The sequence below is a fragment of the Pan troglodytes genome, chromosome 4, assembly GCF_028858775.2.
Source record: "Pan troglodytes isolate AG18354 chromosome 4, NHGRI_mPanTro3-v2.0_pri, whole genome shotgun sequence".
In the NCBI taxonomy this organism is placed as follows: Eukaryota; Metazoa; Chordata; class Mammalia; order Primates; family Hominidae; genus Pan; species Pan troglodytes.
Genome location: NC_072402.2, coordinates 102338189 through 102356482, shown reverse-complemented (window position 1 = coordinate 102356482; position 18294 = coordinate 102338189).

The following is an 18294-nucleotide window of genomic DNA, read 5'->3' as shown; positions in this document are numbered from 1 at the left end:
GCCTGAGCTCTGCTTCCTGTCAGATCATCAGTAGCATTAGATTCTCATAGGAGCACAAACCCTATCATGAACTGCACATGTGAGGGATCTGGGTTGTACACTCCTTATGAGACTCTAATGCCTGGTGATCAGTAATATCTCCCATCTCTCCCAGATGGGACCATCTAGTTTCAGGAAAACAAGCTCAGGGCTCCCACTTTTTCTATATTATGGTGAGTTGTATAATTATTTCTTTATAGATTACAATGTAATAATAACAGAAATAAAGTACCCAATAAATGTAATGCACTTGAATCATCCCCAGTGCCCCCCACTTCCCACTACCAGTCCATGGAAAAATTGACTTCCATGAAACTGGTCCCTGGAGACAAAAAGTTTGGGGACCGCTGCACTTCAGGGCAATGAATAATAGAGTTTGTTAGAGCCCAACAATTTTTTTCTCAAAATCCTTAAATTATTTTCCTCTGTTTGTTCATCTGTTTTTTCAAATTTGTCATTTTTAATTTTTTTTAAAAAAGGGTTCTCAATGTGTCATTCAGGTTGTAGTCCAGTGGCACAATCATAGCTCACTGCAGCACCAAACTCCTGGGCTCAAGTGATCCTCCCACCTCAGCTTTCTAAGTTGCTTGGACTTCAGGCATGCACCATCAGGCTTGGCTAATTTTATATTATTTTTGTAGATACACAGTCTCACTATGTTGCCCAGGCTGGTATCTAACTCCTGCCCTCAAATAATCCTCCCACTTTGGCCTCCCAAAGTGTTGGTTGAAATTATAAGCCTGAGCCACAATGCCTGGCTCTTTTCCTCTATTTAGAAATAAAGTTTTGAGCTAAAATTTCTTCTTAAAAAGAATGATCTGTATTAATCAAATTTACCTCATCCAATTTTCGATAACCTTAGAATTTTGTAAAACAGTAAGCATTTGTTATCAATAATTATTCACAGTTATTCTAAAACTTGAGGAATGTTATGAAAAAAATGTTTGCACGTGGCTTAATAAAGATGAGCCGTACATGTGATGATGATAAACATTTTAGCCAGATGAAAAGAACAGAAGATAATTATTTGAGTACAGTTTTGAATACAGTCAATAATGGTATGAATTGGTAAAAGGGTTACTTCATGTGTTACAGGAAAAATGATTCTAAACTCTGTAAGGTTAAACATCTGCATCTTTTCAAAAATGTTTTTGGTTTTTATTTTCTTTAATTTATACAATCAATATATCCAATGGTAAAATTTTTAAGGGAATTATTGGGAAAGGGTAAAAAGCAAAATTCTTTGAAACTGGAGCACCCTATATTCATCAGATAAGCAAGTCTCTCCATTACCCTTCTGACAATGTAAATGCTGTCACGATCTGACCTGGCCCCAAGTCAGATCAAGCAGTCATAAGAAGAAAGCAGTTTCAGAGGCAAAGCTGGCCCTCAGCTTTGGGCAGGGTTACATGTAACTGAGAAGAGCCCAGAAATAATGATTATCTAAGGCCCAAGACAATGGGTCACATACAGCTCCTTTGAGGACACAAGCAGAGGAGCATTGTTGGGTGGCTGCACCCAGACTATTTTTTGACACAGAATTCATGATAGAATGTATTAGGCAGATATGCATATTAGATCATAAGGTAACATAAATAATTAAAATATTTTCAATTACAGTTTCACTAAACATTTATTAAAAGTATTATGAAGGCCGGGCATGGTGGCACATGCCTGTAATCCCAGCACTTTGGGAGGCTGAGGCCTGCGGATCACAAGGTCAGGAGTTAGAGACCAGCCTGGCCAATATGGTGAAACCCTGTCTCTACTAAAAATACAAAAATTAGCTGGGTGTGGTGGCGCATGCCTGTAGTCCCAGCTACTAGGGAGGCTGAGGCAGGAGAATCACTTGTACCCAGGAGGCAGAGGTAGCAATGAGCCGAGATTGCGCTACTGCACTCCAGCCTGGGCAACAGAGTGAGATTTTGTCTCAAAAAAAAGTATTATGCAAATATGTAACTTATGGTACCTAGACATATTAAATTTTCCATAGTAGAATTATCTAAAAGATTAACATCTGGATGGACAATAAACCAAGAGTATCAGGGAAAGTTATTACAGGATCAATTAGAAATGTTCATTAAATCTTTCCTTCTAGAACTCCCCAGCTAAAGACAGACTCTTCATCTTTTAAATTTTCTGAGTGTTTTCCCTTATGGTTTTATTGATATTGATAATGTCTGCATAAGATTCTATATTATTTAATAAAGAGCTAACATTTGAATAGCAGACACCATGTCTTATTACATTTGTCTTCCTCACTATAAGTAGCACTGAGTTTTATCCCTAGAAAATACTCCCTCTCCCTCTCTCTCTCTCTCTCTCTCTCTCTCTCTCTCTATATATATATATATATATATATAATTTAGAAAAATAGAGGTTGAAACTAGATAAATACATTTGATTCAAATTTCAATAACAATTACATTATAAAATAAGAAATATGGATAAGATTGGCCAGGCATGGTGGGTCATGCCTGTAATCCCAGCACTTTGGGAGGCTGAGGCGGATGGATCACGAGGTCAGGAGTTCAAGACCAGCCTTGCCAAGATGGTGAAACCCCATCTCTACTAAAAATACAAAAATTAGCTGGGCATGGTGGTGGATGCCTGTAATCCCAGCTACTCGGGAAGCTGAGGCAGGGAATTGCTTGAACCCAGGAGGCGAAGGTTGCAGTGAGCCGAGATCACGCCACTGCACTCCAGCCTGGGTGACAGAGCGAGATTCCATCTAAAAAAAAAAAAGAGGAAAAAAACAAAAGAAATATGGATAGGATTGTGGTGGGATTTGAGTGTGGGAGTAATCAACAAAGATTTTGAATAGGAGACTAATATAATTAACATTATTTCAGGAGATTTTCTTTTGAAAAGAGAAATATGGAGAGAGAAATTATATGGAGGCTAAGACCAGTAGCAGCGGCAATAGAAAGAAATTGATGCAAAACTGAGGGAAAAGGCAAAATAGGGCTATTCAGCCCATAAAGCCAGGGGATTGCTCTGTACATGTCAATGGCTTAGCACAGTGCTAGGACAGGATAATTTATAAATTCATATTTGTTTAACATATCAGTAATATAGTTTCTGATAGAAAGCACAGACACAAAAAAATAGAAAGAAGTGATTCCAAGCATCTTATGTTTTACTTAGAAAATAACCCTCCATTAACAAAAATAGAGGAAGAAAGAGAAGTCTTAATTTAGGGATTAAGGAATAACAAGTTTACCTGAGAAATACCCATGAAACAATCCACTGGCAATGGTTAGTAAGCAGGTGAGAGGTGAAACAGAGTTAAGGACAAAGCAGATAGTGGAAATATAGGTCTAGGAAGTTACTCTTAGAATTAAATTCTCTGGATTTTATTTTCTTTACTCATAAGGTCAAAAGGTTGTGTTTAGAAGATGTATAAAAGTTTAGCCATATAACAGTAGAAATAAGATGTGAGGCTTGGTAATTTGGGGGATGTGGTAGTGGAAAGGCATAGACATTGCAATTGGATTATGGTTTTAGAATATTATCACCTATTCTCTTTGAAATATTGAGTAGAAAATTGACATAAAACGTTTTTCAATGAATTCAGTTTTAGATCTTCAGAAAATTTAACATGAGAGTAACTAGCACAGTTAGTTAATACTAAGAGAAAGTTCTAGTTTTTCAGGACTTGGTGAAAACTCTAGCTGTGAGTTTCATGATTACCTAGATTTCCTTAAATGTCAACTTAGAATTAGACATTCTAGAATGAAGGTTCTATTGGAACATGGGTAAAAAACATAGTCCTTGAATAATAACTAAGTCGGCAAATCATAATTTTAAATAGTATAACAAAATTCAGTAATTACTGATCATGGATGTTTCCTTAAAGTAATAAATATCATTGTCCAAAGATGCTTATAATTGTTTATTTTATGTATCTATAAACTTTGTCTCTGTAGTAAAGTATGGAATTCTCTCTTTTTCTTTGGTCTATAAAGACAGTCACAATTTGAAGTCACATCATTCAGCAGTTTTCTTACCTTTTCCTTTTTACTACCTTTATCTTTTCGGTATATTTTAGATAATTCATAAACTGTTAACGACTAGTTCCCTAATGTGTCAGTTTATAATCTTGACTTACAAAATCAATTTCTAAACATACCACATTTCTTTTTTCAGGAACACAATTATTTCTGGAAAGAGTATTACACTCAGTATTCTGCATTTCATATGGCATTTCAAAGTCCTGAGAATGACTCTCCATAGTCTTCTATGTACTAATTAAACATGAACATGTGGTAAACAACATGGACTATTCCAGTGGACAGAAAGCGTCAAGTTAAAATGTTTAAGTGCCCCATATTTTTCTAAGTATATCTGTTTTGTAAAACTTCCCAAACAACTCATCAATATTTAAATAGCTATCCAAATTATAAACTTCAAATAGCAGAATCCAAATGTCATTTATGCATAATTCAAAAGAACTTTGCTGAAAACAATCTTTGGATTACAATTGCTCTCTAATCCACCTCTTGAATTTCTACATAAGAATTCAATGCCAATGCAATTCAAATCAATTCATTCATGGTTGATGTTAAAACTTCCTTTAAGAGGATAGTATGGCAGAAACAAAACTGAATTTGAACAAGAGGGAAACTGCAGAAGATAAACATTTTTTCTGTAGAAAGTTTCCAACTTTTACGTTTTTGTGGTAATTTTTAACATTATAGGTATAATTAAATTATCACTAAAGTTATATCTATTAATCCTAAGTGGTTTAAAATAATTTCTCTGTTCAAACTGATGCAGCTCGCTATTACAATTTGATATAACTTTTTCAAACTATAATTGATTTCTAAGACTAGTAAAATTTTTGAGCTACCATTAACCCCAAAATATCTGGAAAAAGAAAATCATCATAGGTAACTCCTGATGACTCCTACCTCTTTCAGTCACATACTTAGCATTATCTGCTGTACAGGTTTAAAGAATGTTGGTCACAGGATTGAAGTGAATATTTCATTTATGTGTAGCCAAAATATTATCATATGAAGCCCAAAAGAAGAGTAAAATACATCCTTGTGATATTATTAACATGACTTTGTGCCAGACAAAGCATAGTTACTCTACAGATGGATTATGAATAGAGACAAAGTGTGTAGTTGAATTCTTTGGAATTATGGACTATATTCCATAAATCCCAGATGGAGTCACTATGATTAATGTTACCTCAATGAATACAAAATGAATAAATAATTATCCTCCACTTACTGTAAAGTATTACCTTCAGTGTATAATTCACGTGAGTTACATGCAGTTCACAGTAATGTAAAGAGCTTAGTTTAAACTGACAAAGGACAGGAAATTCAGAGTTATAGCTGAAAGTACCTTGGAGTGTTGGTCTTTTTAGCACATATGGTAAAAACTATCTGTAGTGTGAATTCACATATGGTGGGTCTTTTCATAGGTTTCATTTCCCTGAGGAAAGGGAGCTTTCCTGTGAGATAAAAGGAAGAAGCTCCCATACTGGAACTATTTGAAAAATGGCTATGTGTGAAATTTAAATTCATAATGTGTACCATATACATATAAAGATTTCTGTAAACCAATGACATGTGAGCATGAACAGAAGTTAACAATATTCTCTGACCTCAGCTGTCACTTCACAAAAATGTGCCATATTATGCAGAAGTGTATGGATGACTCAGCATAATGTCTTGCCACAGTTTGAAAAACAAATCAAATCTGGGATCTATAGAAAAAGGCAAGTATGTGTTATTTAATTTCCAATATGAAATGGACTTGAGAGATTTCCTAGCCTACAAATTTACTGTGGAGTATAAACTTGTGAATCTTTGAAGAAAGATCAAAATATTGGTACATTTTAGATATTTCATGATTTATTTAAAATATATATAAACTACACTTAAAATATATAATATGAAATACTTTTTGCAGTTTTTCAGTATCTTCAGTTACCTTAATATTTATTGTTCAGATTTTGTGTATGAAAGTTTTGGAAAAAATGTGTAAAGTTATCATATAAGGGCTGAGCAGACTGAAATATAGAGATGTGCATATATATATGTACACACACAATATTTTAGTGAAAAATAGTTCATTAGTGGATAATGAACATAATAATTTGCAAGATTGTGATATAATTAGAACAACATTCATATCAGTTATAAACATATAAATAATAGAGTTTGAATATTGGCTCAAACTAGAACTAATCTAGTTTAAATATTGAAATAGGAGAGTTTCCTGACCTCCCTCACAGGACATGTGACAGGGGTGTGGCTCATCTGTTTGGTCGCTATGCACACTCAAACTCTTATGGGAGGGGGAGCATGCAGAAGGGCAGGTGCAGGAGCCAGGGTGAGCGGCCCTGGGCTCTGGCCCCATGGCAGCATCTAGGGGTGGGTGTCTGAGGCTTCTGAAGCCAGAGTGAGCATGTGTTACAGCTTTGCCATCTGCAGACAGCTGAAGTATTAAACAGCTCATTGGACCCTCTGTCTTTTCACAAGGGCAGAGGGAAAATGTGATAGCTTTCTGTATCTGGAGTTCTCATTTGGCATCCAGAAAAAATCAGGTCACACACAGATTTGAAGGATGGTGAATGCAGGTGGAGGTGGCTATCAGCAGGATGGATGGGGAGCTGGAAAGGGGATGGAGTGGGAAGATGATCTTCCCCTGGAGTCTGGCCATCCAGCAACTGATCTCTCTGACTGTCCCCAGCCAAACTCCTCTTGACATTCAGCTGTTCCTTATCTTGGCTGCTTCTCTGCTGCTCTTCTCTTTGTCTGCTCATCTGCTTGTGGAGCCTGGGGTTTGAGTTTTATATGGGTACAGGATAGGAGGGTGTGACAGGCCGAAAGGCAACTTTTGAGCATGAAAATAGGAATGACTGTTCCGATTTAGGGCTGAGGGTTTCCAGGCTTCAGGGGGAAGCTTTGCTGGGGAACCTCCCTCTTCTACCCAGTATTTTCCTGTCTCCTGTCCATATCAGTATCAATCAACAATTGAACAATAAATCAAAATACCCAAATGTATAGAAAATAATATAATGTTCCATAATACAACACAATCATACAATGAGAAGAAAAAGTAAGAAAAAGGAATCCTAATACAATGTTCCATAATACAACGTTTTGTTCCATAATACAACACGATCATACAATGAGAAGAAAAGGGAAGAAAAAGGAATCTTAATACAATGAGGCTAACCGCATTTATTTAGGAATATGGGTGAGAGTAAGGATGAGTGAGTATACAGTGTGTGGGTCTGTGTATTGTATCCATGTGTATAAAGAGGGATACAGAAACACTATTAGAAATTTCCGTATTCATCTCTAGAATATGGTATTGACTGTGATCTCAATAAAAAGGAATTATTGGCAGAGGTGTAACCAGCTACTTATGTTGAGTGCTGATCCTGGCTGTTTCAGGGCTCAGGTCTGTCATTTGCAGCATTCCTTCCCTAGAAGCAAAGCTACCTAGGCAAGATTTGAGTCATCCTTTTGGAGTGAACAAGTTCTTCCCTGACATCCATTCATTACACTAATCAACAAATTTCCCCATCTTTCCCATTTCTAACAAAACTAAACAAAAGAACCAAAACAGAAAAATTACCTCACTTTCTTAATATAAAATGCTAAAATAAGGGCTTCAGACATCCATCTGTGTGGAATATTTGTTTAAAAATGATTTTATCAAAATTAGGATTATTTGGTCTACTTAGAATCTCCAGGGTTTTTGTTATACATAATTTTTTATGTCATAAATTTTTTGAGGCAGTAAATTCCTCTCTCTGTGTGTGTGTGTGTGTGTGTGTGTGTGTGTGTGTGATGTCAATGGGTGATAGAGAGTATGTCTTACATCATTTTTAGCTAGCTGTTGATTTTGATGAAATGAAGTCAATGTCCAGTCTCCACTTGAGCTGACGTGTATATTTCTGCAGATAATACTTGATATATTCTCCTTTGTATTAACTGTGGTCTACTAAAAGTATCTTTAGACCAGAAGATAATAAATGTGAGTTCCCACCCACTTCCTTGTGTTCAGAATCACAGGTGTGTCTGTCACTGAATAATGGACAATTCTTCTTCTTTTCAAAATCAATATTCCTTGGGGTAGCCAAATTTATTAGGAGACTGCTATTGATGCCATAATGACTAAAATTAACTGATTAGTTTTCCTGTGACAAGTTTATTTGGGAAGTGTAGGAATTGTAACTAGAAAATAGACTAAAACAATTTTTTAATGTGATTAGTAAAAACCATATGGTTTTTCATACGGTCATTACACAATATATGTACCCTTCAAGTTAAGAAATTATATCCTTTTCATGCTTTGTATAAAAATGAAGAAAAATATTCTTTCTAGTTTACATTTTTACATCACTGAAAATGTTAAAGACATTTATTTGAATGTGCTATCACAGAATGACATAAATCCACTCAGTGCATTTATTTGATTGATTGCACATCACACATTCAAATAAACATGCACGGCATGATCTCAGATTCAGATAAACACACTGAATTCATTTAAATGCCTTCACATTCATATTGGATTGAACATTCAAATGCATTTAAATCAGTCTCAGAAGCGACTCACTGATGCATTGTTAAAAGGTGAACATGATGCTTACTAATACTTATCTGTTAGAATCTTACAGAGTGCAACATATACCCAAGGCTGTTACATTGTAAATGCACAGAACCATATCTACGCTAAAGATAAGTTTGAGTAGAATGTGCCAGGAGATATCTCAGTGGGACTATGTTTGAAATTTTGTGTAATGCGGAGCAACACATCAGTTTTTTTCTCAAAGAATCTAGAATTAATTTTATTAAAATCCCCTCAGAGGATGCAGAGTAAATATTATAATACCAGAATCAAATTTTATAAAAGTATAGCCTTCTTCAAGACATACCTAAGAAGCTTAGGTAACTGTATAATTAGGTAACATGAGCTCACCTACTTCATGTAACTCATGAGACAGCTAAATTAATACCTCCCTCTGCTCTTTTTCCCACAGAGTATGTATGAGCGGGTCACAAAATAAAATAGACTAAAATAAAGAATATAATGACATGCTTGATACATTACTTCAGCTTTTAATATTTTGGTGATTTTTCAAAAAGTTTTCAGTAGCCAGATATCACAATGGTAGATTTTGCATTGCATACAGATTATTTGATAATCTACAGTGTTTACTTGCTATACTACTATATTCAGAAGAAAAAAAGCCTAGGCTAGTTAACTCTTGTTCTAAAATTATGTCTATTAAAATACAAGATTTAAGATTAACTCCTACTTTGTATCTAGACTTTTTTTCCAGACTCCAATTAATGCAGTTTAGGTGTACAACCATTTTCAAGTTTTTGTAAAGACTCAGTCCACTTGAAGGGTATGGCCAAATAGCTCTGTAAATGCAGTAGCTTTCAGTGGGGAAAGCTCTGCCTTCTTAGGAGGTGGAATCAAATTATAGTTTTACAAACGCAACACTAACATACCTCTTCTCTTACTCCTCAAGGAAAGAGAAAACTTCCTTCTTCAGAAGCTAGAGACATTAAGCATCAGTGTTTATCTAAATAGGACAAGGAAAGGCTCCAAGATTCCACTAGGAAAGGTTGGCTAGGAGCCTATATGGGTAATTTTGTCATAAAACCTGTTATTTTCCAAGAATATACAAGTACATTAGGACTTTCAATTGTGTTTTTCATGGGAACATTCAGTGCTGCTCTTAGGGATTAATCCTCTGGTGCTATGGCTTTCTCTGAAGCATTCTCATGGCCCAGTTTCTGTTCAGGCTAGTATGTTTGTGACGGTGGGTGAGACAAGAGGAAGCTACAGACCTTCTTCCCAATTCAACAGCAGCAGATTTCCTTTTAATGCTCATGGATTTTTGGCACTCCTGCCTTGACACCCCCCAAATTAGGGAAAATACTCACTCTTTTCTCAATTCCCATTATTGGATTATATACCTAGTAATGTTAAGAGAAAAATTCTCCTCCTTCTAAAATAATAAACTTTAATTCCCCTCCATGAATGTAAATCAAAATAACTATTAAGAATATGAATCGGCCAGGCCCAGTGGCTCACGCCTGTAATCCCAGCATTTTGGGAGGTGGAGGCGAGCGGATTTCAAGGTCAGGAGATCAAGACCACCCTGCTAACACGGTGAAACCTCCTCTCTACTAAAAATACAAAAAAATAGCTGGGCATGGTGGCGGGCACCTGTAGTCCCAGCTACTCGGGAGGCTGAGGCAGGAGAATGGTGTGAACCCAGGAGGCGGAGCTTGCAGTGAGCCGAGATCGCGCCACTGCACTCCAGCCTGGGTGACAGAGCGAGACTCCGTCTCAAAAAAAAAAAAAAAAGAATGTGAATCAAAATAACTATTAGTTCCCAATCTTCTTTTTTCTTTCAGGTCTACAGGTCCTAGGGAAAAGACTAGATCAACATTCACTTTGAGTAGAATTGCCAGATTTAGCAAACAAAATTACAAGATACCTCATTAAATTTAAATTAAATTGTTATAAGCAATTTTTTTTACTATAACTATAGCTCATGCAATATTTTGGAAATACTTATACTAAAAATGTTTGTATTGATCTGTTATTAAAACTCAAATATAACTGGGTACCCTGTATTTTATCTGGAAACTATAAGGTGAAAAGGGAGAAGAAATTATTTTTTTAATTATTTATTTATAATTCTATAGGGGAGATAGAGATTGCTCAAGAGAGCAATTAATTTTTTAAAGACTCAGCTTGTTGCAATAGTTGATGAAATTGGTTGTGTAATTTGCCTCACTTTCCTCTTCCTTTTGGTAAGTGCAAATACAATTTATACTCCAAAGTACCAGTGTGCTAGATAGGATATTTGCTCCCTTTTAAAATTATCTTCCTTGAATTTAAAATATCTGCAAATTAAAATAACAAAACAATGTCTATTCCAGCAGTGTGCTGGAGCCACACATGATAGGGCAAGTGGCTGGCTTGGAGAGTGTGGAAGACTCATTCCAAGTTCCCTCGAATAGATTTTCTTTAGCTATCATCAAAATTAGAGGAGAAACTCAGGTGATTATTTCTGAAGAGAAGGCTTGAGAAGAGAAGTTTGTTTATATAAACATTTTGATACTTGAAAATATTGCTCTTTCTCTTTTTTTCAGAAATGATAAAAAAGAAAAATATTTACATTCCTGTGATCAAAGTTGAATAATAAACAGAGTACTAACTTGATGAGCTAATGTCTAACTTTCCAAATCATTTTATTGTAAAATGCAGGCCCTCTCCAAAATCTGAGGGAAGAGTGAAACAACTTCTCTTTTAACTATATTTTTAAAAATTTAATGTACTGGAAACATTACATTGCAAATGCTTCAATAAATAGAAAGCATATACTTTTCATTCAAGATATAAAATGTGTATATTAAGCAAAATAGAATCTTCACATTTCCACCACAATTGAACTTAATAGGTTCCTATCATCACTATTATGATCACTATTATGTTGGTGTTTTCATTAGCCAGAAAATCGAATAATACCTGGGTTCCACTACCTTGACCAAATTGTTCCAAATAGAGAGTGGCTATTTCAATTGAGATTCAAACATAGGGCAATCTTTATATTTTTATGTAATAGCATTTGCTCTTGAAATGACATTGACAGCCCGTGGAACATGTATTTATCTTTTGTGTGGAAACGCATATAGTTGTTTGTTGTTAAGTAAATAGTCTAAATAGTTGAAATCCATTGTGTGTTCTCTCACCCAACATTTACTCCACACTCCTTCTGTGCCAACCAATATGACCAAGAGTAGAAAGCTAAAATGAGAAATTTCTAAAACTCCTTTGTAGATAGGGCTGGGAATGTAAGCATATCCAGCAAAGTAAATGAATATATATGTAAACAACAATAGCAATAACAGCAGTGTGTGTTCACACCTGTGTGTGTGTGTGTGTGTGTAAGTCAGCTAGAAGAATATGGAAAAAAGCCAGGATATGCTAATACAATCTGCCTCCTTCTTTTGTTTCTGAATGTGCACACTATGCCTGGACTGCAGATATGCAGATCCAGCAGATCTTTTTAAGACACTAAGTGAAATTTTTGTAACCTGGCATTCCCAGGTGATAAAGTATCTATTTATCTTTACAATTTTAAAGTATGATAATACACAATACGCACTATACATTTTACAGCATTTTTATCATGTTCTCCTTAGGCTTTTGCTACTGCTGACATCAAAATTGTCTCACTTCCTACCCAGTCAAATTCTTTCTCCTTTGTTCTCCTTTCTCATTTATTTATTCAACCATAATCACTCAGCCTTATATTAACTATGTAATCCATCTTTCTTCATTTGTGAGAAAACCTTAAAACCTTAAATCATGCATATTAGTGGCAAATATATTTTAATTTTAGTTTCTCAAATTTGATTAATTCTCAATTGCTTCTCTAGTGGTTAGCTCAGAGCAAGGGGCACAGCTGTATATTTGTGGGTGTGCTAAGATTCTGTTTGCTGGTGGTGGAAGGAAGTCATTACATTAGGAACAATGACTGGATGCCTAAGAGCAACGGCTGCTCCCTAAACGGAGACTTCCCATCCCAAGCAATCTGTACTTAAATTCTCAGACCACGTAAGTGAATGAGAAGAAACTCATCGTAAGGGACTTATGAGACAGGCAATAAAGGTGCATTGGAGGGCAAAAAGTAGGGAAAAATCTGATTTTGGAAAACTACATATGGTTCATCTTTCATACACTTCTACTGACATTTATGATTTTGCCTAGCCTCAGAACTCTATACCAGAATTCTTGACAGAGGAGACTCTCTAATCAAGATGAACACATCAGATAATTTTCTAACCAGAGAAGCTATAGAAAATTGGAGCATACTTTGAAAATGTTTTGAAAAGTCATCTGGATGTGGAAATATGAAGCTGGTTTTCCTCCACTATTTCATGATGACGCTTAAAAGGAGGTAAATGGAGGTGAGGCATAAAATTGGCCAGGACATGGGAACAGGTAAGGATGTGGAAGCACATCTAGGGAATTTTTTTAGAATCACCAGCAGCAGCTGTTAAGAGCACTGCACAGAGGCATTCCAAATGTTTCCAAGGGCTGTCAGTTTTCAAACACTTTAGAAAACCCCTGAATAAAGGAAAAAGTACCTGTTTTTGGAGTCTGGAATTTCATTGACTATGGTGCTTGTGGCAGAGCCACAGTTTTTTGTGTGTGTGTGATTTTTATTGTGATCCATCTACTATGGATCTACCATGGTGTGGTCTGGGAACGAGAAACACAATATATCATACTTACATTTACCACACTTGAATAAGCAAGGCTATCATCCTTTACATATTAGCTAATGCAATCTTTACAACAATCCTAGGATATAGGCATTATTTTTATTCCCATTTTATAGGTATGAAAACCAAATTTAAAATTACTTAGAACTTTCACATCATACAGGCAAATTAGCTTCTTTCTCTGTCTTTCTCTCCCTCTTTCTTTCTCTCACATTTCTCTGATGTATCCAAGGTAACTATTAATACATACTTTATAGCCCGCTTGTGCTGTATCTTTCTCTTCCCCTTGACCTGCAATGTATCTTTACATTATCTTCTCAGAAGCAGGCATGAAATGCAATGTTACTTTTGTTTTTAATACCAAAATAATATAAATCTATTAGCATTATTATTTGCCTGAGAGACAAATATTCCTTTTTCTGAACTATACTTGCATATTCTTATACTTGCATATTCTTATTGCAAATTCTTATATTTATACTTGCATATGCATATTTGCTGAATTATGGATATGAATCCATATTATCTATATTATCTTTATCCAGGCCTGGTGGTACATGCCTTAGTCCTAGCTACTTAGGTGGGTGAGGTAGGAACACTTAATCCCGGGAGTTTAAGGTTGCAGTGAGCTATAATCACACCACTACACTCTAGCCTGGGTGACAGAGCAAGACCCCATCTCAAATAAACAAATAAATAAATAAATAAATGGAAAGGAAAAGAAAATAAAAAGAATGTTTTCTCTAGAATCTGGGTCATTTAATGTGTTACTACTGCATCTTTAAATGTGTTCACTTTTACTCCCATTTTTACCGATATTTTTCTCTAAGATGATTTTTATAATCATGAAAATTATTCATCAACATTTACTATTCAAACTTAAAATAGCTTGCACATTTTAATGCAGAAAAATAGACTACTACCCAGACTTATCCCAGAATATATAAACTGAATGGAAATGAATGTAAGTATATTTGTATTAGTTTCCAAGCAAAGCTGCTTATGCAATGGGATTTAAAAAATGAGAACCAATTGTTCAAAACTCAGTTTTCTTCAAGGATAATGTACTAAAAATCATGCAGAACTTTGATGTTGTAAGCTAATTTTTTTTTTGTTTCCAGTAGGGGCATAAATAAAGGCAGAAAAGGATTAATGATACTTTTTAAAAGCTATTATTTGTTAAGATTTCAAACCAAGAAAGCACTGAATTTCTGATAAGCACTGAATTACAATAACTTCTCTATTCATTTTAACAAGGAAAATGTGAAAACTGAATACAAGGTACATATAATCTAAACATTCTAAACATTGGAAACCAAAGCAGAGATAACATGGTTGTTTTGGATCTGTGTATCTGACATGAAATAAGTCTAGTCAATTATGTTTGGGCTGTTTTGCTGCAGTGCACACTTCTACCATTTTGTCTTATATTCTCTCTCATCACCTCATTCTTACTTCTATATTGGAAATGACCCGGATAGCTTCTCTTTGTGACCAGAGCTGAAAACATATCAAAGCAGGTTTTTCATGCCAAAAGATATTTTCTGGTGTCCATGCTTGTGTGTGTATGTTTGTTCAGTTTGATTTTATTATTTCTGTATATTTAAGGACTTAAAAAATAGTTCAAGGTAGCATTGTTAAAGGGAAAATAAGCAATTAAAAGGTAAAAGTATCTATTTCCTAAACTCCCAAAGGAACATTTTTGATGATGAGAATAAGGTTGCTTTTGAAAGAAAACTGAATCACAACATATGATGAAAATGTCTTTTAAAGAACTATGGGTAGAACCAAGTACTAAAATTTACCATGGCCCAAAAAGGCTTGGAGTTTATTGCAATTCGACAATTTGATTCCACTTAATTTGCTTCCTTATGTTTACATGCTGAATAACTTTTATTAACTCTGAAGCTAACAAAACAGAGGGTAATATTATAAGACCATGTTTATTCGGACTATTGCCTGCATTTGTGCCATAGAAAGATTTCTCCCTCTTTCTGCCTTGCCTAAGACAAAGATCTTTAATAAACTTGTGTGATTACTGTAAATACACTTCGCACCAGCCTCATTTATTCAGAGATTTCAACCATGTCAAATACATTGTTGCTTATTGGGAGTTGAGCCACATGCCTGAACAATAAATTTGTCAGGATTTTGGAATACCTCATTTGGAATTGCATTGCCTGTGTACTTCACAAGAAAAGATTATCTAATAGAGACTCTTGATAAAACAAAAACCTAATTATTATAATTTTCCAGGGAAAGGCTTCATCCAGTAAAACCGAAATTCAGAAATTGAAGAGTGGATTCAACTCATAATATTTATGTATGTTATGGTAAGGACTTCTCTACAATACTATGACCAAAAAAGTTTAAAAGGAAGTTACTTATAAAATATCTCTGGATCAGATCAAATGTAGCTTGGCTTGTATAATTGCTCTGCCTAGCTTGTGGAAATTAAAAAAAAAAAAGTTCTGCTTTAAATTCAAGAAATAGGCAATGTGCATTCTACTTTTAATTTCAAAGATGTTTGGTGCATGTTCTGCCAAGGGAAGAGACAATCTTGAGACGATTTTGTATAAAAGTAATTTAGAACATAGTTTAGCAACTACTAAAATACTCCAGATTACATGATGCCTTGATCATGGTGCTTTCTCTTTGCATGTATTGACTTGCTAGAGTCTAAAAAAAAAAATCCTACGAGGTAGGAGCTCTTGCTATTATTTTATAGTGAAGAAACAGGGACCCTGAGAGATTAAACTTTCTCAAGCCCTTATAGCCAGTAATCAGAAGAGCTAGGATTTGAACCTTCCTAAGTCTTGCTCCTGAGTATCTGCTACTCATCACTAAACTACAAAGCACATAAAAGCAATTAACTCCTGCCATCATGTCACCTTCAAAAGGCCCAGAGATAGACTTCTCTAGAACCTGCTGTAATTTCAACAATGCTAATGAATGACCCTGAACTCAAGATGTATCAACTTAGTAGTATATGAATAACCAAGAAAACTGCTTTATTGGACAATTTCTCTTCAGTCTATTTCTCAGAATTTTTCATGGAATAATGCACATCATACATCGCTACCACTGTCAATAACACAATGGTTGCTTCCTGGAGAAAGGATTGGATTTTGTCATAAGGTGTTGTGTATAAGCCTCTTAGGAAAGATATAATCACCATTACTAAGTATCTAAGTATCATTTCTAAGAAGTAACTTTTATGACAATACATTCTCAAGAGCTTATGAACATAAGGTTCTGAAAAGGAAAACGAATGCAGTCACATTTGGAAGAAAACCTTGCATCCATAAATATGAAAACAAGGAATAGGAATTTCTTTTTTTTTAGATAGACATGATCAAAATAAATTGCTTATGCTTCTATGGAAATAATATGCCCACTCACATATGATAAACTCTATTAATTTTGCCAGTAATGAAGATTAATGATGTGAAAATCTATGTAGAACTGCAAAGATACCAATATGGTCATGCACTGCGTAACTATGTTTCTCTCAGTCAATAATAGACTGCACATACTATGGTGATCCCATAAGATTTTAATGAAGCTGAAAAATTCCTATTATCTAGTGGTGTCATAGTTGTTTCAATGTCACTGCACGATTTATTAATTTTTTAATAAATTTAATGTAGCCTAAGTGTAGAGTGTTCAGAAAGTCTACAGTAGTGTGCAGTAATGTGCTAGGTCTTCACATTTACTCACCAATCACTCACTCTCCAGAATAACTTCCATTCCTGAAAGTTTCATTCATGGTAAGTGCTCTATACAACTGTATAGAACATTTTTTAAAACAATTCTTTACCTTTTATACTGTATTCTTACTATGCTTTGTCTATGTTTAGATATGTTTAGAAACACAAATACTTAGCATTATTTTGCAGTTGCCTCCAGTAGTAAGTATAGCAACATGCCATACATGTTTGAAGCCTAGGAGCAATAGGCTATGCGATATAGCCTAGATGTGTATGCAGTAGGCTATACCCTTTAGGTTTGTGTAAGTATACTCCACGATGTTCACACAATGAACAATGCCTAATGGTGCATTTCTCAGAATATATTTCCTTCATTAAATAATGTGTAACGGTACTTAAAATATTAACTTTCATGAAACTACTTGTATTTATTGTTCATTAATTTTGTATTAGGAACTGTGCATAGCACCTGTTGAAATATCTCACTTAGTCTTTATTAAAATCATTTGATGTAAGTAGTACTATTATTCCAATTTACAACGTGAGAAAACTTAGAAAAGAGAAGTAGGATATCTTGTTCAACACCAAATCGTGAAGTAGCAAAGGTTGTACTAAAATTCAGGTTTGACTGATCTCAGTCTATACTCTTAACCGTCCTTAAGCGAATGATGAATTATGTACTTAAACTATTTTAATAAAATAGTTTTTCTTCTTGATTGTTTTTTATGAAAATATAACCATTTGTCATTTCATTAAAAATATATCACTGATGATGCTATGTCAGGTACATTGAGCACCAATTAATGAAGACCAGTATAGTGTTAAGACTTTCAACTAATATTCTGTGTCCTTGGAATTTAACAGAAGATCTGATAAAGCCATAAAATATGTCTAACTCTAATAATGGGCTAAACATAGAATAACCTTTAGAAAATTTTCAGGAAGTGACATATCACCTCAATACATCAGATTTCTAAGAAACAGGTAGGAATCAGGAAATGAAACTTCCTTCTAAGTTTGTTGTAGCAAAATTTCTAGTATTCAACCCCACAAACTGCTATGTGTGACACACTTGCCTTGAAAATAATGCAAGAAGTTTAATACTTTCTTGTTCTACTGGGTTCTAAAGAGCGTTTTCTTTAAAAAGCAACATTTGCTAATACAAGATTAACGCGTTAAAAAAATAGGAATCCTCTGAGGTGATAAGGATGAACTTGATAATACCAAGAAATTACTGATAGTGATTCCCCATA